The sequence below is a fragment of the Haliotis rufescens genome, unplaced genomic scaffold, assembly GCF_023055435.1.
Source record: "Haliotis rufescens isolate VD_foot unplaced genomic scaffold, xgHalRufe1.0.p SCAF_7, whole genome shotgun sequence".
Lineage (NCBI taxonomy): Eukaryota > Metazoa > Mollusca > Gastropoda > Lepetellida > Haliotidae > Haliotis > Haliotis rufescens.
Window position 1 is genome coordinate 42,519,268 of NW_025964361.1, and position 22,348 is coordinate 42,541,615.

The 22,348-nt window shown below is 38.3% G+C and overlaps 1 protein-coding gene across 3 annotated transcripts in view; it reads left to right on the forward strand.

Moving 5' to 3' along the window:
• LOC124132665 (protocadherin-9-like) overlaps window positions 1-22,348 on the forward strand; it is a 92,471-nt gene that overhangs the window by 25,913 nt on the left and 44,210 nt on the right. Inside the window, exon 1 of one of the 3 annotated variants that reach the window (XM_048387384.1) lies at window positions 440-552. The exons of the other annotated variants lie outside the window; for them this stretch is intronic. The gene's annotated coding sequence lies outside the window, so the exon portion shown is untranslated. Of the gene's footprint in view, window positions 1-439; window positions 553-22,348 lie in introns of those variants that run through there. 3 annotated transcript variants of the gene reach the window in all.

The window sequence follows — 22,348 nt, forward strand, 5'->3', positions numbered from 1 at the left end:
TTACAAACCTCTCTACCAGGGAGGCACAGTCGACAGTATACACACATACATACAGATAGAACTAGTTATTGAATTTTCAATAGAAGACATTAACATTAGGAATTAGAGCATTAGCCAAGCATACACTAATCTCATTATATTGTCCTTATAAAGGAAGTCTTATGATCTATACATACATGGCTTAAAACGTCCTACGGGTGTCGTTAAGAAGTGATCACACCCCAAGTGTGTTCGAAATTTTAATGTTGCAATAGGACTCTGATGGTGTGTAATCGGTGAAAGCTAACGTTTTATTTGTCCGTTAATGCTTAGTGAAAAGAACCCATTCAGATTCACAGTCGCATACCCTTTCAGTGGCCAGTGAGTGGCACAATACCCTGTATACAACCAGCCGTATGGCTGGGGTTCACCTAGGGACGAGATGGCTTTTATTTGCGCAAACCCTGACGCCATGCTATCAGTTAGATCTCAGGGCTGAATACCTCTCATTTTCGACCACTTGGATATATGTTTTAGAAGTCCACTATTTCCCAGCTGGACATTAGTGAGCAGGTAAGGTCTTAAAGTTGTTGTTTTGCGAGTTTTAGGTGAAATATGGGTTAGAATGGTCAGCTAAGGACATACAAATGTTAAGCCAACCGTACCTGAATCTTTTGTGTGTGGGTGACAGTGTGTTGCGAGTTGCTACTCACTGGTAAATGTTATCCTAACAGTGTGGTACGATCTACTTAAAGGCTTAGCATATCTACAGTGTTAGATGGGGGTTAATACCACTGGCTTTACTCGGTTAGATACCCGAGATCTTGATTATGCAGTCTCTGATTTATATCAGTAATTTATCTTTTGAGGCATGAAATATTGATGACTTTGAACCACGTATCCTTCCTCAAAATTCTCGGATGAACATGCTTTTTAATGTAATTGCCATCAAAGTTATTATTTCTATTTCAAGAGAAAATTATTTTTTTAAATTTGAATTTTAGGAATAAATGTCTTTGTTATTATTTACTGACTCTATAAAGTTCAAGTTAAGTTGGTGTTGTCAAATAATGCCATTCTTGTTCTAGAAGGAATCAAAGAAATGATTTTACTAGATTAGGCAAAAAGCTTTCCATTTTCTCTAACAATATTTAAATCAATCCACAGCAGAGAGAGGATGGGATGCTTTGTTGAACAACTCTCAGACTTAAAGCTTTCTCTGCCAGAAGTATTGATTAGAAATCATTTTATTGTCATGAATTTTGTACTCTACTATGAAATTATCAATAATATTGAACATTAAGCTCTCACTCTTCCATGAAACATTGATTAGCAATAGAGACATTTGGCTCTGTACATCTGATAATGCCAGAATGCCAACAGCAGATTAGATGCTTGATGGAGGATTAAAGGTATGGGACTGATTTTGTAGTCTTGATTGGATTTAGGTGGATAAAGAACTGAGCCCTGTGTGTGTGTGTGTGAATTCTATGGTTTGCACTGCAACGTCGGTGCATGTGAGTGTTTGTGTTCATGCATATGGTTGTGTCATTGTGTATATTCATGCATTTGTGTAAATGTATTCATGCATGTAATTGTTTGGATTTGTGCATGGATATCTTTGTGTGTGAATGTGAACCTGTTTAACTAAGTGTGTGAATGTGGACATGTATATGTGTGAATGTGGGCATAAGTATGTGAATATGCATGTCTATGTCATGTCTGGTTGAGTGCATGCACATGTTGGTAGTGTGTGCAAATCTGGGTTGATGGGTTTAAGTGAGTGAGTGAGTGAGTGGGGGACACCAGAAATGGGCTTCACACATTGTACCCATTGGGCGTGATGAGCAAATGCCTTAACCACTAGGCTACCCCACCGCCCCTGATGGGTTTAAGACAATGCATACTTCTATGAATCTTGATATATTAGCATACATTTTACCAACAGTGGAATTATGAAGACATGACGTGAACAAACATGACGTGAATAAACCTTTTTTTTAATCCTTGTCATAAATCTGAATATTGTAAATGCATGCATACTGATTCTGCTCCTTCATTTATGGAGGACACAAGTGGCCCAATTATCTAACACATCATAATTTGAATCCAGAATTGCATCCTTTAAACATGACAGAAACCTATGATCATGGGTTCAAACCCAATAGCACCCCATGCTTGTCATAAGCGATGACTAAATGGATCAGGTGGTCGGGTTCGCTGACTTGGTTGATGCATGTCATCTTATCCCAATTTCGTGGATAGATGCTCATGATGTCAATCACTGGATTGTCTGGTCCAGACTCGATTATTTACAGACCACTGCCATACAGCTGGAATATTGCTGGGTGTGGTGTGTTGAACAGCAAAAAACAACAAAACAAACTATATCACCCTTTCAAGTCTCCAGGTTTGTCAGCAGCATATATGCCCATGGTGGTGATTTTCATTCTTGATAACTGTCTGGGTCATGCATCACATTTGGCTTTCGTCCCACACTGAGCTGACATGTCGTGAGATACTGAAATACTTTTCAAAGCTGTGTTTCATTTTAATCATATGTTGAACCTTCTATAATAATTTGTTGTACAGAATTGTGTCCCTTAGACATGCTAGGATCCAATGATCTTCGGTTCAATTGATGATTTTGATACTTGGCTTGTTAGCACCATACCTATGCTTGTGGGCTTCACCAAAGTGGTAACCGTTAAGACCTGCATCACTTTTGGCTTTTCTCTCCCATCAAGCTGACAAGCTGTGATATTACTGACATATTGTTGAAAGCAGACGACCATATTTACTCATGACATCATAATGGATTCCATCATCAGGTAAAATGTTTTCTCTTAGAAATATCTGACAGTCAACAATAAACATTTTCATCAAAATTGAACATTGGCGCAGTGAGTGAGTGAGATGGTTTATGCTGTTTTTAGCAATATTCCAGCAATATCACGGCAGGAGACACCAGAAATGGGCTTCACTCACTGAAATCATGTGTGGAATAGAACCCAGGCCTTTAGCATGATGAGTGAATACTTTAACTACTAGGCCACCCTTCCCACCCTGGGTACTTCCCCAGAACAATGGTACAGAAATAACCTTGATTGTTGACTGTTATTAACATTCCACAATGGACACAATGGATAATGTCAGGGGGAGTATTGTTGGTGAAAGCAACACATTTTCGTTAATATTGTGCATCCTTTAAATATGCGACCATCTCTGTGGTCTAGTGGCAGAGTGCTAAAGGTCAAGTGTTCAATCCCCATCTGCATCATACCAAAAGAAGTTGTAAAAAATGGTACTTGTTGTTACACTGCCTGGTGCTCGGGATTAAGGGGCTTAAACAAGGACTGGGTGGCTTGGAGTCAGTATACTGTGTCGGAGTGGGGTATTCATTTAAACTGAGGCATGTTTCTCTGTTGGCTGGCACTATAAATCAGCATCCATCTGGTCAAGTGCAAGCAGCAACACACACACACGTGCATGCACGTGGCTATATAAGTGCAATAATCTTGGAAGTGAAGTTAAACCCCATTTCACCTCACCTTACCTTTAAATACTGTAAACATTTAGACTTTTTCTGGACTGGTTCTCAAGCAAAAGTCGCCATGTGAATATCATGGTGAAGTCTTTTTGCACTTAAACAAATCGTAAATAGCTTGAAGCGTAAGACTCATCAGGTCTTTGATCATGTTGATCTTAAAGAAGGACTACCTAGAGACAGAGAACTGCCCCTGTATGTAGCACATACTGTATATTGTCTGTGTGGTACAACTATTCTGTTGGTATCAGAAGAGCTCCTTTAAATGTGAATATCTTTGTTATTTGTCCGTGATTGATGACAATAAATTTTATGGAGTATGGTATTAATATACATATTTGATTGTTATAGTGATTGATGACAATCACTTTCACTGAGTATAGTATTAATATACATATTTGATTGTTACAGTGATTGATGACAGTGACCTACATTGAATATAATATTGATATATATCTTTGATTGTTTTTGCAATTGATGACTATGACTTACAATGACTATTCTATAAATATCCATCTTTGATTGTTATAGTAATTGATGACAATAAGTTATATTCAGCTGATATTATATAAAACATCAATGCCAGAAATATGGTCTCAATTATGTGCTAAATGTTCCACTGGGTGTAAAAGGCGAAATAGCTGTAATAATTATTTCAATGGATCACTGAAAATCAGTGATGACACCAGGTGTTTGTGAAAAGGGTAAGCACAATGCCACAATGGGAAGAGCCCCTTTAAGTGTGTATATCACTGTCTGAAGCATGATGGACAGTGACTCAGAATCTTAGACAGAAAGAATATAAAGGATTAGCCCAGATCTAATTGAGACTTAAGAGTGTCTTTGAACTCGCCAGTGTTCTTTTTAGAGGATATCAGCCCTTTCTTGACTAATACTGTTTTGTCTCAGCAGCGTTGAAAAGTTTGTATTTTCTTGAACAACAGCAGGGGAAAATTAGAAAAAGAAGGTGAACGTGGTATTCCAACACAAGAGTACACTTTTCGTTGTATTCCTGTGTGTCCTTAAATTTGAAGAAGAATCAATAGTTTTTAAGTTCATTCAGTTCTGCTGACTTCAGTTTTCAAAGTTAACTTTGTCAAATATTTGTCAATATCTGTAAAACACAGAAAAGAATATCAGGTTGTAAGGTAAGGTTAAATAAGGTTTGATGTCATGTCCAAGATTATCACACTTATACAGTGGTGTGCTTTGTTTGTTTGTTGTTTAAAGTCGCACTCAGCAATATTCCAGCTATATGACGGCGGTCTGTAAATAATCGAGTCTGGACCAGACAATCCAGTGGTTGACATCATGAGCATCGATCCACACAATTGGCATGCGATGACATGCATTACCCAAGTCAACGAACCTGGCCACCCGATCCCGATGCATATGTGTATGTGTGTGTTTCTGCTTGTACTAGTCCGGACTGATGCTGATTTATAGTGCTAGCCCATTGAGATACCATCCGCAGTTTAACATGAATATCCCACTCAGACACAGTACAGTGATTCCAGGCTGACCAGTCCTTGTTTTATCTCAAGTGCTGAGCACCAGGGCCCACTTGCACAAAACGATCTTAGCGCTATGACTATTGTAAGCCTATGCTAAAGTATGGGAGTTACGATCACCAGGGCCCACTTGCACAAAGCGATCTTAGTGCTAAGATGATCGTAACTCCCATACTTTAGCATAGGCTTACAATAGTCTTAGTGCTCAGATTGTTTTGTGCAAGTGGGCCCTGGTGATCGTAACTCACTTGCACAAAGCGATCTTAGCGCTAAGATGATCGTAACTCCCATACTTTAGCATAGGCTTACAATAGTCTTAGTGCCCAGATCGTTTTGTGCAAGTGGGCCCTGGTGATCGTAACTCCAATACTTTAGCATAGGCTTACAATAGTCTTAGCGCAAGGTCGTTTTGTGCAAGTGAGCCCAGACAGGAAAACAACTACCATCTGCATGGTATGACATGGCCGAGGAGCAAACCACTGACCTTCTGCACTCATGGCAGACGCTCTTTCCACTCGGCTTCGGGGGCCATCCTCCTATGAGGATGAAGGAGATCCATGAGGACAGTAATTATGATGCGGATGATTATTTACACATTCAGCAACCATATTTCAGAAGCTTATGGGGTGCAAATTGATAATTAGCACTGTTTGTTGCCTATGATTGATAAGTAGTGTCTGTTTTTTGTCAATCCCTGCAATTTACTGATAAATATATAATTGTTTCATTTCCTTGTGTCATGGAGCCATCATTGTGGGTGATAAAGTGTGAGGTCTGTATGGTCCTCCTGGAGAAGCTAGGAGTCTGTGGGCAGAGTAAACACACAGGCTGAGGTGGAGGTGTTAGGGAGCACTGATAGAGGTCTAGATAGCCAGGAGTTTATATTGCACAGTCTCGATTTTGTGTCTCCCTATTTACCCCATGGGGAACATAGGTCAGGATATGTCGGTACCTCAAGCTGGCATGAGGATTAAGTGGTTGAAATGTGTGAACTGGCTGATAATGTGTCACTGCTCCTGATGGTGTGGATTGCTGCTCATGCTGTTGGCCTTAGGTAGGCATGGTTCGGATTTGATTATTTATTCAGTCGCTCACTCACTCAGTCACTCACTCACTCACTCACTCACTCACTCACCTTCCCACTCACTGACTATTCCACTCACTCACTCACTCACTCACTCACTCACTCACTCACTCAACCACTCAACCACCCACTCACCCACCTTCCCAACCTCCCACTCACTCACTCACTCACTCACTCACCTTCCCACTCACTCACCTTCCCACTCACTCACTCACTCACTCACACACTCACTCACTCACTCAACCACCCACTCACTCACTAACTCACTCACCCACCTTCCAAACCACCAACCCACTCACTCACTAACTCACTAACTCACTAACTCACCTTCCCACCCACCCACTCACTCACTCGCTCAGCCACCCACCCACTCACTCACTTACTCACTCACTCACTCAGGTATGTCAGCCTACTACTCCATGCAGATGATAACCTCACAATAAGTCTGTTCTGGCCTTGTGTGCACATTTATACACCCCAAGATTTCTTTGTAAGGGTATCTGTAGTTATCTGGCCTGAAAGTCTAGGGATAAAACCAGGGCTGCTGTGATGTAAATGGTGCCTTGGTCTAAGCCAATCGCACTCAAGCCTCCTGGTTGTCTTAGCATCACGTTTCTGAGAATAGGAACCCTTATATCTTGATCTTTCTTCGTAGATCTAGTTTGCATGTGTTAGGCCATGCTTTATTTATTTTATGGTTTAGGGACTTTTTGTTCAAAGAAAGAGTTTTTATTTTGTTCAGCACATTTTATATATTTCATCTGGCTTAAAAGTCTAGGTTAATCAGTTTGGTGAGAAAACAGACATGCTAATTTGGTTTTAAATGCATGTTTAATGTTCTCACGGTAACACCCAGGTGAATATGTATATCAGAGAAAGCTCTGTGTAAAGGGCTTGCATTAACCAGAGACTGTTTATACAGTGTTTGTAATGCTGCTCTCAGCAATATTCCAGCTGTATGATGGCAGTCTGTAAATAATCCAGGCTGGACGAGACAATCCAGTGATTGACATCATAAGTATCAATCGATTCAACTGGGATATGATGACAAGCATCAACCAAATCAGACCACCCTGATCATGTTAGGTTATACAATGTATAGTTTGTATTATTTCTTTTATATTTCTAATCCATTGGGAAAATAAAACTAAATTTAAACTGTTTTGTTTATTGATTTTGATGTAGGTTACCGTATTCGACGTAATAAGCGCCCAGGGCGCTCTCAAAATTAGAAAGAGTTGAAAGATCGTAAATTTTGTGGTTTAGGCTGACAGCCTGAAATGATACAAAAGAAAAGTCAGTGCGTATTAGACACGCCAGATATATTTTTCCAGAATTTAATCTCCCGTAATTAAGGGTGCATATAACACACGAAGGGTGCTAATTGGGATTGTTCACTAGCCAATATATTAGCAAATATCGCCGTGGGCGCTGATTAGAGCTGGGCGCTTATTACATCGAATACGGTAGTTGGTTCTGTAAACTTAAAAATTAAAAAAAAGGTGTCTCTTTTAAATTTTTCCCTGAGTGTCAAGTAGATGAGGGACCAAGAAAATCAAGAAGTGACAAACTGCATAGTACGGTATTGTCTCAATTGAACCAATACATGCCATTTGCCTCCTTCACATCTAGAGACCCGTGAAGATTAGGGTTAGAATAGGTCTTCAGAAACCCATGCTTGCTGTAAAAGGCGACTATGCTTGTCGTAAGAGGCGACTAACGGCATCAGGTGATCAGGCTTGCTGACTTGATTGATGCGTGTCATCGCATCCCAATTGCGTAGATCGATGCTCATGATGTCAATCACTGGCTTGTCTGGTCCTGACTCAATTATTTACAGACTGCCGTCATATAGCTGGAATATAGCTGAGTTCGATGTTAAACAGCCAATAAACAGACAAATAAACACATTCTCACTGGACTTTTCAACAGAGGATAATTTAGTAATTGATAAATTTCATTCAGGGCCTAAAAAATGAACTTGAAGATGAATCATTCCATCAGTTGAGATTATAGTGGCCCAGATATGGTTGACTTTGAATGGAATGGAAAGCACGTACATGACCTTTGGCAAGGGAAACTAGGAAACAACTGGATCGATTGGGAATTTGATTCATTTCAAGAAGGTCAGTGCAATATCCTGATCATTCATTACACTGTATTAGTTTATATCTGAACTTATTACTTTTAGTTTGGGTTTTAAGTGTATGGGTTTAACAACTGGAAGAAGAAGAAGGGGGCTTTCAGTGTAGCAGTGTCAAAGGCCTTATCATGTTAAAGGGGGACTGGCTTGAAGCCCCTTCTCAAGTCTAGGTCTGCACTTTGTACCATTTGAACCATTTGGAAAACTGAGACATTGCCTCAGTTTTATTAGGGGTGGTCGGGTAGCCTAGTGGTTAAAGCGTTCGCCTGTCACGCCGAAGACCGGGTTCAATTCCCGATATGGGTACATTGTATGAAGGCCATTCCTGGTGTTCCCCCCCCCACCCTCCCATGATATTGCTGGAAAAGCGACATGAAACCATACTCACTCACTCATTTGAATAAAATTAGGTTAATCATTAACTGTTGGACAGAGATTATCATGATGGAGTTTGGATTAACAAACCAACAAAGTGGTGTTTGAAGGAATTGTGGAATTTTCTGGGAATGCCAACTGTCCCGAGAGTAGTCCCTCTTTAAGAAAACTATCTTTTACAAATGCTACATCCTGTTCATGAACTATGTATTGGACAAAGGACTTAAACTCAAACTCCATCCTGTACATTGATTTTATTAAGTTCAGAGAAATATGATAAATTTCTTTTAAGATTTTGCGATAGTTAAAATAACAAGTCACATCTTAAGGCATTGAGATTTTAATTCTATACAAAGGGGAGGATCTTTTTTCAAGCTGTAATGCTTCAACCGAAGCCAGATTTGTTTACACACAAAAACTTGTTCAAGCTATATCAACAACTCATTGAAATGAGATCCGATCCGTCAGGTGCTGTGTCACAAAGATTTCCTCTGAACTTTACTCCTTGGTGTATTGCAAGAATAAAATTCTCGTGAATTTGCTCCCGGCTTCTGAAGATCATTCAATACTTGCGTCTGTTACAAGTTGAATACAAATAAAAGTAGCACTGTTCTGCTCTGTCATAACTCGCCATGGCTTTGCCAAACACTGTAGGTTTGGACAGAGGCTTCCTCAAACGGATTTGAAGGACGCTAATTCAAGGTGTGCCCTGGCATTAAGTGTCTGGTTGGTTGATAGAGGTTTCGTTTTGTACAGCTCTTGTATGGTTTGCAAGCTTTGCTGTGTCGCTTGGGCAACACTGTTGTCAAAGTTTTTTCTTGTGTCAAGTAACATCACGGATATGTTCCATTTACAAGACGGAAGGGTAATTGGGGTGACTTTGTTGTCATGGCAATTGGAAATGTGAATGCATAAGGGGTAATAATACTCATATCTCTGTCATGAAAAGAATAGAAATTTAAATGAAGATTTTTTAGGAGTTAGTAAGTAGCTGATATTATTGTGATGTAGGGGAGATGATGTTGGTATTGTTATTGATGAAGATGGGTTCTTCAGGGAGATGGTGACCCATGAAGATCCTTGGTAGAATAGGTCTTCAGCAACCCATGTTTGCCATAAAAGGCGACTATGCTTGTCGTAAGAGGCGACTAACAGGATCGGATGGTCAGCCTGCTGACTTGGTTGATGCATGTCATCGTATCCCAACTGCATGGGTCCATGCTCATGATGTCAATCACTGGATTGTCTGGTCTAGACTCAATTATTTACAGACCGCCGTCATATAGCTGGAATATTGCTGCGTGCGGTGTTAAACAACAACAAACAAACAGGGTGATGGTATATATAGAGGGTGGTAGTGGTATGATTGTTTGGTGGATGGTGTTAGTGTTTACATATTGCAGCTATGGTGTAAGTGATGGTGTCCTCTTTGTGGCTAATAAAGGTAACCTGGCTGAGTGTGAAGAAGACTTGTGCTCATGCTGTCAACCATTGATTTTCCTGGTCACTACTAATTAAAGGTTATTATCCAACCATATGTTAATAATTTGCAAATTATTTCATGACATTTGATTTGGTAAGCAATGCTATTTTTGTGTTGATGTTCCATAAACAGAAAACATATTAGTAACGGAGTATTGTTTTGGTTGGATGATTACAGACTAGCCTGATCTTGCACGTAATTGCACTGAATGATGACACTGTATACAAATGTATTTTGTGTACAAAAAATGTGTTGCGTTTGTGATGGCTGCCATTGGTGGGGCAGGATATGCTCACCATTTAGCAAACACCTGGTATCATCATTGTTTGATAGTGATTCATAAACACATGCTTATGATGTAGTCAGAATCCTACAATGGACCCTGCTGCTAGTAGTTATTTCTTATGATTATGAAAGAGATTCTGTCACTTTTGTATATTATGATAGACATAGCACTAAGATTGCTTTGGGCCCTGGAGCTGATGGACATTCTAGTCTGACAGTGGTAAGTGAGTGGGTGTGGTTTTACGCCGCTTTCAGCAATATTCCAGCAATATCACGGCGGGGGACACCAGAAATGGGCTTCACACATTGTACCCATGTCGGGAATCAAACCTGGGTCTTCGGCGTGACGAGCGAACGCTTTATCCACTAGGCTACCCCACCGCCCCTGACAGTGGTGAAGAGTATTATAACATTGATATTGATAAATGGATTGATGATTATGATGATGATGATGATGATGATGATGATGATGATGTAGAAGTATTATAAAACTGGTAATACTGAGATTGTTTTTTTACACACAAAACACAAGACAATTCCGTTTTAAAGCCAAACAGAAAATATGCTTCTTGTCTGATTATGTAATCTGTGAAGAAATTTCATATCCCTTAGAGTAATTTAAATTTGAAAAAAAATAGAAACAAATAATATCCTTCCCATTTTTTGCATTTGTTTCCTCTTTGAAAGTTGTTTGAAAGCAATTATGAACATGTGATGCCCCCATGAATTGATTACTATTGTGGTTTTTTGTCGTCTCTTGTTCATTGATCACATTTTAACTCTATCAACAGCTTTGGAGGTTTTGCTGAAGGAGTTACCTTTCAAAGATTGATACATAATCACATACAGAAGATTTTTTTCCCAAATGAAATTTCAAAATGGTTTCATTCACGATAACCTTGTGATATGAGTGAGCAATTTTGGGTGGTTACCAACTGAATTATTTAAAGATTAGATGTGTTTTTGTGTGTAAAATTCCAGACAGATATATCATTTCAGCTGAAACGTGTGTCAAAATGTCAGTTATGACAAAGTGATGCATTAGTTGACGCCCATGATATAAAAACATGTTCTTTAACACTATTATGTCAAACTGATACCTGTTTGGGATAAAATCTTTAAAGACATATTGTAAATTAAAGGGAATATATTTGATTGGTAGAAGAATGTGGTTAATTGGATTTCATTGAGTCTAGAAATCTTCTGCTCTTCTCCCAGTGTACAACACCTTGCCTGCTTAATTATTATACACATTGATTATTGAATTGTTTGATAGGCATTATTTAGAAGTTGACGGATGACAAGGTAGACACAATTTATGGATAACAACTTCTTTATTACTGTATAGACAATGTTTTGGTATAGAATCTTATACTGTTGTCAAGCAAGACTGAAAACAGAGGCCTTTGGGGATAATATTTTGATCTCTCCATCTCATGAGGAAGGTGAGGTGGTTGCTGGTTTGAATGTGTTTCTTCTCTAGTCGGATGAGTCTGTTGATGGTGTTGATGGTGTTGATGGTGTTGACTGCCACTTCTCCATGTAGACGACGGATGAATTGTTGATCAGCATTACATGTACCTAGAATTTGACGGATGACAAGATAGACACAATTCTGTCTTGCTTGACAACGGTATACCGATGCATCGCCTTTACAGAAATTAAAGAAGTTGTTACCTTTAAATTGTGTGTACCTAGTCAGCTTGATTGTTGTATTCATTCTGTATTCTGCGCACAGAGCACTTATGCACAGTAAATGCTGCTCTATACAAATGCATATATTATTATTATTATCATCATCATCATCATCATCATCATCATCATTATCATCATTATTATTATTATTATTATTATTATTATTATTATTATTATATATTCAACTTGACCGAAACCTTCACTTTACTTGATATTACACGTCTGTCTACTATCTAGGTGGTTTGGATAGGTTACAGATTCATGTGACTTCTATTCTTCAATGACGACACTGCCTTCAATGGTGATATCATTCAGAAAATGAGTTCTTGTTTTGAAAACTGATATCATTGGTATTAACTTGGTGAATATATAATGTCAACGTCAGAGGACAATCAGTCTCGATTATGTGCCAAAACAGATTCCACAAATAACAAAATCGTGTTGACAATTATATGAATGGTTCACTGAAAATCAAGTATGTCTTGCTTAAATGTCACATGTATATTTATTTTAAAACATCCCAGATAGCTTTGTTTTTAACATAACATCCATTTCTTTCTATGTAATTGACCTAAAAAAATTCTTGACAACTTTTTTTTTATCTATCTCCATCATCTTGGCATATTGGGCAAGAAAATGTATAAAAGATGAAAAAATAGATTTGTTTTAATCAATTTCCATCCTCTTTAGACTTGGTTCTAAAAATACTATTCGCTTAAACTGTTCTTAAGTTCTCAAGGTCAGACCAATTTTCTCCTCTGGGGACCTTTATGTAGAAACTGATGAGACAGTAGAAAAAAATTATCTTTTGGATACAGAGAACCATGCCTTTTATCTGAGTTAGGTGTGTACAGCAACACGGCGTCCCATCAGATCAACTCGACGCATAAAACAAAGGTTGATTAGATAGTATTCACAGCCATCGGAACAGGCCTTAAATATATGAAAAGGGTTTTGTTGCATTATTTAACCAATCGGATATTTTCCACCATTGTTATCGTGTTAGGTATCTGTGATAATTAAAGTAGGATTTGTTCCATTTGGAATAAATAAGGGCTTTGGGGGGACTCATAGGAGTGTTTTCTACACAGGGGAACATGGTTTAATTTCATAGTCAAACCATGATGTGATATGACTGGAAGAGCAGTAAACGGTGGCATTGAACCTTTTCTTCTCTGTTCTATTCAGTAAGTATTATCTCAGAAGAATTTATACCATGAATGTGAAAAACTTTTGTTTGCTTAGAGGCATAATTACTATTGACCACAAAACTGGAAGTTTAGCATCCTTACAGTCGGACTTGAATGTATTAATACAGCAGTCGAACTGTGTTTTGTGCCAGTCACAAATCATCTAGGTTAGGCAAACAGTGCTATGTAAGTCCGCTGTATACCTGTTTGGTTTAAAAAGAAAAAATCAAAAGTTTTTCTTTGTCTCATTGTTGCGGTAGTATGCTCGGCTTGGACGATCTGATAAGCGGAGAATGTGGGAGTTTGGGAATATTACAAAGATGGTGATTCAATGTAGCCTACCTGGGCCCTCTGCTAACGAGCTTACCTATTTACAGGTGTGTGAACTGATTGGGAGAGAGATAGAAATATCAGATGAAAAACATTGTGATTTTCTCTGTAATTAACTTGGAATTTAGGGCTTAAATCTTTTTGGCTCATGTTCGGCTTTGGTAAAAGGTCAATTTGATTAAATCGTGTGTTAATTGCAGCATTTTTAGGTCAAGATCAATAAGTTTTCCTGAATAGTTTGTCATCTTTTGTGTAGGTCAGTCTTAATTGTGCTGTCAATTATAAAATGCTTTCGATCAACCCTTCTTGATTGTGCCCAATTGCTTCATAATTGACTTGCTTTTGCATGTGTTTGTGATCGTTGCCACCAGTGGGGCAGGATTTTCAATTTTTGTTGTATACCTGGTATCATCACAATTTGATAGTGATTCCCAAACACATGCTCATGATATAGTCGGAATCTAACCATCTACTCTGCTCTTAGCAGAGATTTCTTATGAATATAGAAAGATTTTTATCACCTTTTTTTTCACAAATTGAAATTATATTCATATTATATGTAGAATTTGAAATGATATGAAAAGAAATCCTATATATCACTGATAAATGAAGTATGTGTTATATTAAACCAAAGCTGTGAACAAAATTAACACATTAATGTTGGTTATATTTCCTGATTGAAAATGTTACCATATTATAAGTAGTAGTTTATCTGATATTGAAATATAGCCCATATATTACTGATTAATTAACAGATATCAAATGTGTATATAATATGTCCAAATACTTTCAACAATGAACCTAAATATCAAGGGTATAAAATTTCAGGGTGACAAAAGCCTTGCACAATGAAGTGAGTTGCGTTCCCATGGTGGTACACTGGCAGACTTGTGTGGTTCACATACCTCACTATTACACTTACAGTATCACATCACCATAAACTGGTGTCATGTTCATGCAATGTTACAAAGCCATGTGCTGCAACTGGAATAGTATTCTTAGTTTCAGTTATATTAGTGAATAGAGGATTAATATTTGAAATTTGAACGTTTACGAATACTAGTAGATCATATGATTTTTGTTTCCCGTTATTTCTTCATCATTTTGAGTTCGTCTTTGGAAAAATGTACTGATCATGACCGCCATCTTAGAAAACAACAATTGCTGAATGACGTCAATAATCTTCAGCTAACTGTTTCATTGGCATGTTTAGAAGTTGATAAATAAAGACGGGATATTTTATGGATGACAACTTCTTTATTCTGTTATGATGCAACGTTTCGGTACGGATCCTTATACCGTTGTATAAATCTTTATACCATTGTCAAGCTATACCGAAATGTCTCATCATAATAGAATGAAAAAGTGTCGTCCATATAATATCTTGTCTTTAATCTTCAGTTATGTCATTTCTAGTGTGACGTCATTCCAACCTTATATTACATGCGCATGTTTCAATCAACCACAATATTTTCAACTTTCGCAATATGTAGACCAGGTGCATATAACACAACCAATTTATCTGGTCTTAGCAGTGTACAATTTGTAAAGAACAAGAAGGTCAGTTTGTTTTGTGGGATTTAGCAGAACCACCCCGTGTTTAAGGACAAACAAGTTAACTTTAACAACACCCTTTCAATTGATGAAGATTATAATTAGCATGATTTCATAATACCCAGCAGTTCAACAGGATCTAAGCCTGGCTGCTCTCTTGAAGTCAATATCGTCCTCCTGTGCAATTGTCTCTGTAGAAAAATATCAGACTGTGGTTATTCATAATTGATCTTTGACAATACTTGTCTTTCCGAAATGATGGACAACAGTCAATTTCATAAGTACATCCTGTGGTTGAGGTGTTGATGCAATTTCCATGGACAATCAACCACTTATAGAGAACAGCTGTGTCAGTCTACAGATTTGGCAAAAGTTGTCACATCAAAGATTTTCAGTTTCTAATTCTGTATGAATAGAAGATTGTTAGAATGGCTAAATAAGCTACTTCTTCCAATTCACTCCTTCAAACATAGATGGCCCAATGAAGGGTTTAAGTTGCTGAAAAGCATCGGAGCCCTTTAATCTTTGTAGCCATGGTGAATGTCTCGAACGTGTTATACACCTGCCGAAGCGGACATTGTTAAAAGCGCTATGAGGCTCTTATGTCAATTAAAACCTCAACGTAACAGGAATTAATCGCAAGGCGTACAACAGAAACATTTTAACATTTAACCATCCCATGGTGTGGCTGAAATTTAGCGTAAAACAGCCTTGAGTGGATGAAAAGATAGCAGGTTAGTTTAATCAGTTCTGCTTCCATTTGATGTCATTATATGACCCCAGGACTATAGCAAGTCTTCCCCAGGCGCTTATTGTCACGTCTTAATTACAACTGCCCGTGCAAAGGATTTAGGGTTAATGAGGCCGAAGTAATCATTACCTGAAGTCTAGTGGGTCGATGATGACCATTGATGGTCAGACATTGTGACAGATTTGCTCCTGTGGTGGCTGCGGACATATGAGTGGTGACCATCAGAGTGACCATCAGACACAGACATTGTTGGTCAGCCATACGGCATTGTCCCAAGTTGTTGAGTGGCATCTTGGATCAAGTCTCTGTTGTTTGGGACTGTTTATGTTCGATATTTGTACTGTCGGGATTGTAGTTTGAAGCTTTGATAAAACAAACTCTTACATCGTGTAGGTGCATTTGTTAGGGATTGAGAATGTCACAGACAAAACTGACAGAGAACTAGGCTGATTGGGCCAGGTATTGATGCAAGTTTATGATCAATAGTAAGAATATAAGATGAGGGTTGTCATATTGAAGATGACAGAGATGAGGTTGTTGTGAGGATGTTGACCATGAGGATGACGGTGATGATGAGGATGAGGATAATGGTGTTGAGCCCTACTACAAACTACAAATATATCAATTTCATTACATTTAGAACTAAAATGGCTGAGTAATGTCTGTAAATTGTTTCTGTTGGACAAAACCCATGTAGCAGTGAGTGAGTGAGTGAGTGTTGTCTTTTAGCAATATTCCAGCAATATCAATTTGGGGGACACCAGAAATAGGCTTCTTGCATTGTACCAATATTGGGAACAAACCCAGGACTTTGGAGTGATGAGCAAATGCTTTACCCACTCAGCTATCCCACCACCCCCACGGAGCTTTCAGCACATTTTACACAACATGCCACCTCGTCATCACAAATTACAACAATCAAATGACATTACCTGAAAATGGCTTATGGTGAAAGGGTTAACATACTAATGACTCAATCTGTATTATATCAGTACAATGGTAATTATGCCTTTAACCCTAACATGCCCAGATTACGACCTAGACATGTTAATATGTCCAGAGGCACGAGATAATGAATGATCAATCCCATAGATGGTTACCCTGTGACATGACTAGCCGGTTCCATAAACGTACAGTCGCTGTTTGTCATTTTGCCATGACTGTTTCCATTTTCACTAATGAAGCGAATCAAACTGTCCTACGATGTTAAATGTTTGGACCTTTGTCTTACAACGTGTTACAAGATCCTATTACTGACTGTCATGTAAACCTATGTTGAAGCGCCAAGGGAGTTTTTGTTTTGGGAATTTTTTATTAGCCTTTCTTTGTTTGTTTGTTGTTTTACACCGCACTCAGCAATATTCCAACTATATGAATAATCGAGTCTGGACCAAGCAATCCAGTGATTGACATCATGAGCATCAATCATTTCTTTCAAGAATTACATTTTAATGAATGAATGAATGAATGAATGTGAATGAATGAATGAATGAATGAATGAATGAATGAACATCCCAGAAGCCTATCATCATGGGTTTGAATCCCACAGTATGTTTCTTGGTTTGTCAGCACCAGACTCATGGTCATAGCTTTCAACAAGTGTTTTACTCGCTCACTCACTCACTCACTCACTCACTCACTCACTCACTCACTCACATGTAGGTTTACTTACAAATATACTTACATACATAAACTTAAAATTGATACTTTGAAAGCATCCATTACTGTTGCACAGATGATGTGAGCATCGATTTCATTGAGTCTAAAATGGCATATAGCAGCACCTGTCGGAACTGTGGAACAAGATCATGTGTCTCCATGTTCCTGCGAAAGAATTCTGAATCATTGTCCATGTAACATTGCTACACATGTGGAATCCTGTAGTGGAACCTAGCTTAATGCTGTCTAACTGAATGACTGCTTACATCTGTTCTGAATAATTATATGACTTACTGTTCTTAATGGTGCAGGGTGTCATGGCATGTCAGATTAGTGGTGGAAGACATTAGTCCCCAAACGACATATGTCAATGGTGTTTTACCACTTTGGTAATACTCACAAACATTGGTTTGGTGCTTTCAACAGTATTTACGTTTGATCATGGCATGTCAGTTAAGTGTGGGAAGTCAGATCATTGTGGGAAGAAACACATCAAGGTGGCAGGTGTAGTCTGTCATACAGACCCTGAAACAAATATATCCAATACAGCCCATGCAAGTCTATAAAATAGTTGGCTAGTCTAGATTACTGCAGTATCACGAATGAAGAAAGTCTCTGGCTCCTTTTTATTATATTTCATAACTATAATTTAAAAACTTTTTTTTTTCCTGTAAAATAGTTCATTTCAGAGACTTAATGATAGTCTAGTGCCTGGTTAGAATAGGTCTTCAGCAACCCATGCTTGTCGTAAGAGGCGACTAACGTGATCATGTGGTCAGGCTCGCTGACTTGATTGATACATGTCATCATATTCAAATTGCATAGATTGATGCTCATGATGTCAATCACTGGATTGTCTGGTCCAGGTTCAAATATTTACAGATCACTGTCATATTCACTATATTAAACATTAAACAAACAAACAAAAAGTGTAGGAAGACATTAAGCCTAAGGTGACACAGGTCTGTGACAATTTACCACTTGAAACCCTTGATCCCTACAAGGTTCAGACAAATCAAAGCTAATTATCTCCCTTTTCCTTTATGATGCCTTAACATGAATGGCCATGACAAGTGGATCCTGGGCCCACTTACACAAAGCGATCTTAGCGCTAAGATGATCGTAACTCCCATACTTTAACATAGGCTTACAATAGTCGTAGCGCTAAGTGGGCCCTGGTGAGGCTAAGAGATGTAACTTTGCAAGGTGAATTATGTTGCTGTAGAATAAATGGCAACCATGCCCTTTCTCTTTCATTTTGATTTAAACAATACTTATACATAGAAGGAATTGGATTGGCAAACAGGCAAAGGCTATTTGAACACCTCTCAGTTTTTCTTTGACCATTTCATATACAGAAAAGTAATTCACCTATACGCTTGATTTTTTAAAGATTTTTGTATGACCATGAAATATTTTTGGTTTGTTAACCATGCACAAATCGTCATTCATAGATGCCTTTGATCACAATGTCACTGTGAGCGCACAGATTTCCTCCAAGCTCCATACAGTGATAGCTCCATCCCCCCAAAGCATAATGGATGTATCACACAATGCAATGGAGCTCTTCTTACTGACTGGTACTTGGCAGTATATTATGCCTGGCTTCACATTTATCATGTGTAGAGATGGATTCTTGTCGCCATCTATTCTGATAAATCTATTTTGAACTGATGACCAATTTTAAGTTTTTCTTTTTGTTCCACACACAATTTCTCGAAAAAGGGCAAAGTAATAAATGACATTTCTGAAAAATTATTTTCTCATGTATCAAATATAACTCAGATTCAAAATGAAAAGCATTGAGATCTTATCCTGCACTAATAAATGAAAGCGGGAGTAAATTCAGACATATATATAGCCATTATCATCATCATCATCATCATCACTTTTGGTTTCAAGCTTAAAACCCCTAATTATGTACCCTGAGACCAAATCTCAAAATTAATCACAACTCCCAGTATTTTCAATTAATCCTGGAAGTTAATCTGATTCAAACCTGACAACATGCTGGAAAATGATTCACATGGGAGAAGTGGATTCTGTTGTGTCAAATATAATATTTCATAAAAATGACGCAAATACTGGCGTCTCACTATGTCAAGAGGGAAATTACAAGTGGCGTGTAAGCTGATTGTTCTGCCTCACCTTGTGAAACAGCATTCACAGCACAAAAATATATTTCCGTCGAATGTCAATATTAAATTGCAAGGATCTCACCAGAGGAAAAGATTTGTACAGTCAGTATTAAAGCTAAGATATATGAATAACAGAATGATAAATATTTAACTATGTCTGTAGTTTGAGTCAACCTGCTGATGAACAGAGGGAAAGTGCATTACTGGAGAGTGTTTCCTGTATAATCAACTCTATTCCAGCAAAATTAAGGTACAGGCATATAATGTCCATTTGGATTTGGGCAAAAAACGTCTGATCAGAATGAAATTAAAGCAAAAAAAACCATTGCCATAATCGTAAGACATAAATGTTTGTTTACAATTCTGACTAGATCCTTATCATGAAAAGGTAAACATTTCCTGCCCCACTTGTGGCACCTGTCACAAACACATGCAAGGGCAAGCCAAGTGGTCACCTGAACAAACACAGCAATTGCATCCAACATCATTTTGGTCACTGATGTGTCAAATTTGGACATGTCCTCTGCATGTCTGTCTTAAAGCCTTTTTCAATATTTGAATGCTCTAGCCATGATTAAATAACTTTGAGCAAAGATGCTCTTTGAAATCTTCATAAAAAGATCATGCTTGGTTGTACCTCAAATATTGTGAAATTGAGATACCAATAGCTGGAGCTGTTCAAAAATTGCTTGACATAAAGGAAAAGTTGGCTATTGGAAAGTATTCTTAACCCACAGCCACTGGCTGTGTTAGACTCAGGTTAGCTTCAGGTTAGCTGTAGACTAGCATCAGAATACATGCTCTCAGTAGCAAGTTTCCTATTGTGCTAGCTAGAATCAGGTTAGCTTGAGGTTAGCTACAATCAGTGGTTAGTCTACCTTGCAATTTTCCTATTGTGCGAGCTAGACTCAAGATAGGTTCAGGTTAGCTACAATCAATGGTAAGTTTTCTTTCCAAGTTTCCTGTTGTGCTAGCTAGACTCAGGTTAGCTACAATCAGTGGTTAGTTTACCTTGCAAGTTTCCTGTTGTGCAAGCTAGACTCAGGTTAGCTACAATCAGTGGTTAGTTTACCTTGCAAGTTTCCTGTTGTGCTAGCTAGACTCAGGTTAGCTACAATCAGTGGTAATTTTACCTTGCAAGTTTCCTGTTGTGCTAGCTAGACTCAGGTTAGCTTGAGGTTAGCTACAATCAGTGGTTAGTTTTCCTTGCAATTTTCCTATTGTGCGAGCTAGACCCAAGATAGGTTCAGGTTAGCTACAATCAGTGGTTAGTTTTCCTTGCAATTTTTCTGTTGTGCTAGCTAGACTCAGGTTAGCTACAATCAGTGGTTAGTTTACCTTGCAATTTTTCTGTTGTGCTAGCTAGACTCAGGTTAGCTACAATCAGTGGTTAGTTTACCTTGCAAGTTTCCTGTTGTGCTAGCTAGACTCAGGTTAGCTTGAGGTTAGCTACAATCAGTGGTTAGTCTACCTTGCAATTTTCCTATATTGCGAGCTAGACTCAAGATAGGTTCAGGTTAACTACAATCAGTGGTTAGTTTACCTTGCAAGTTTCCTGTTGTGCTAGCTAGACTCAGGTTAGCTTGAGGTTAGCTACAATCAGTGGTTAGTTTACCTTGCAAGTTTTTTGTTGTGCTAGCTAGACTCAGGTTAGCTACAATCAGTGGTTAGTTTACCTTGCAATTTTTCTGTTGTGCTAGCTAGACTCAGGTTAGCTTGAGGTTAGCTACAATCAGTGGTTAGTTTACCTTGCAAGTTTCCTGTTGTGCTAGCTAGACTCAGGTTAGCTACAATCAGTGGTTAGTTTACCTTGCAAGTTTCCTGTTGTGCTAGCTAGACTCAGGTTATTGTAAGCTTGAGTGTCAGATGTTGTGCTGTGCTAGCCTCAGGTGAGCTGCAGGTTAGCGATAGTCAGTGGTTGTTTTGATGTCTCCCCTTGTGTTGCATTAAGTGTTGTGCTAGCTATTTAACTCATCCTGGCTGCTATGCTAGATTCTGGGGTCTTCCCTTGTGTTGCATTAAGTGTTGTGCTAGCTATTTAACTCATCCTGGCTGCTATGCTAGATTCTGGGGTCTCCCCTTGTGTTGCATTAAGTGTTGTGCTAGCTATTTATCTCATCCTGGCTGCTATGCTAGATTCTGGTGTCTCCCCTAGTGTTGCATTAAGTGTTGTGCTAGCTATTTAACTCACCCTGGCTGCTATGCTAGATTCTGGCGTCTCCTGTGGTGTTGTCCTAGATTCATGTTAGCTACAGTCACTTGTTGTTTTGCTTACTCTGCATGTCTCATCCATGTAATTCTAGAAATATGATTAACCGACTAAAATGTTTTACAAAACTTATAAAGATGTCACTTGAGGGCTTTTTGATTAATAAAACTGGGAATTGACTTGGAAGGATAATGTCAAAGTTTCAGCATCCACTTACATTGTACACGGCTGCAAGCTAATGCTTTTCATTGTCATCATTTTAATGTTTAAATTTGATACATGAAAACATAGAGCTATTGTTGTACAATTCAGTTATATGTTGGCCAGATGCTCTGGAACTGTACAATGCTAATGCGAAATTAGATTTTGCATTCAATGCCATTGTTTTATTGGAATCCATTTGGCGATTACTTTA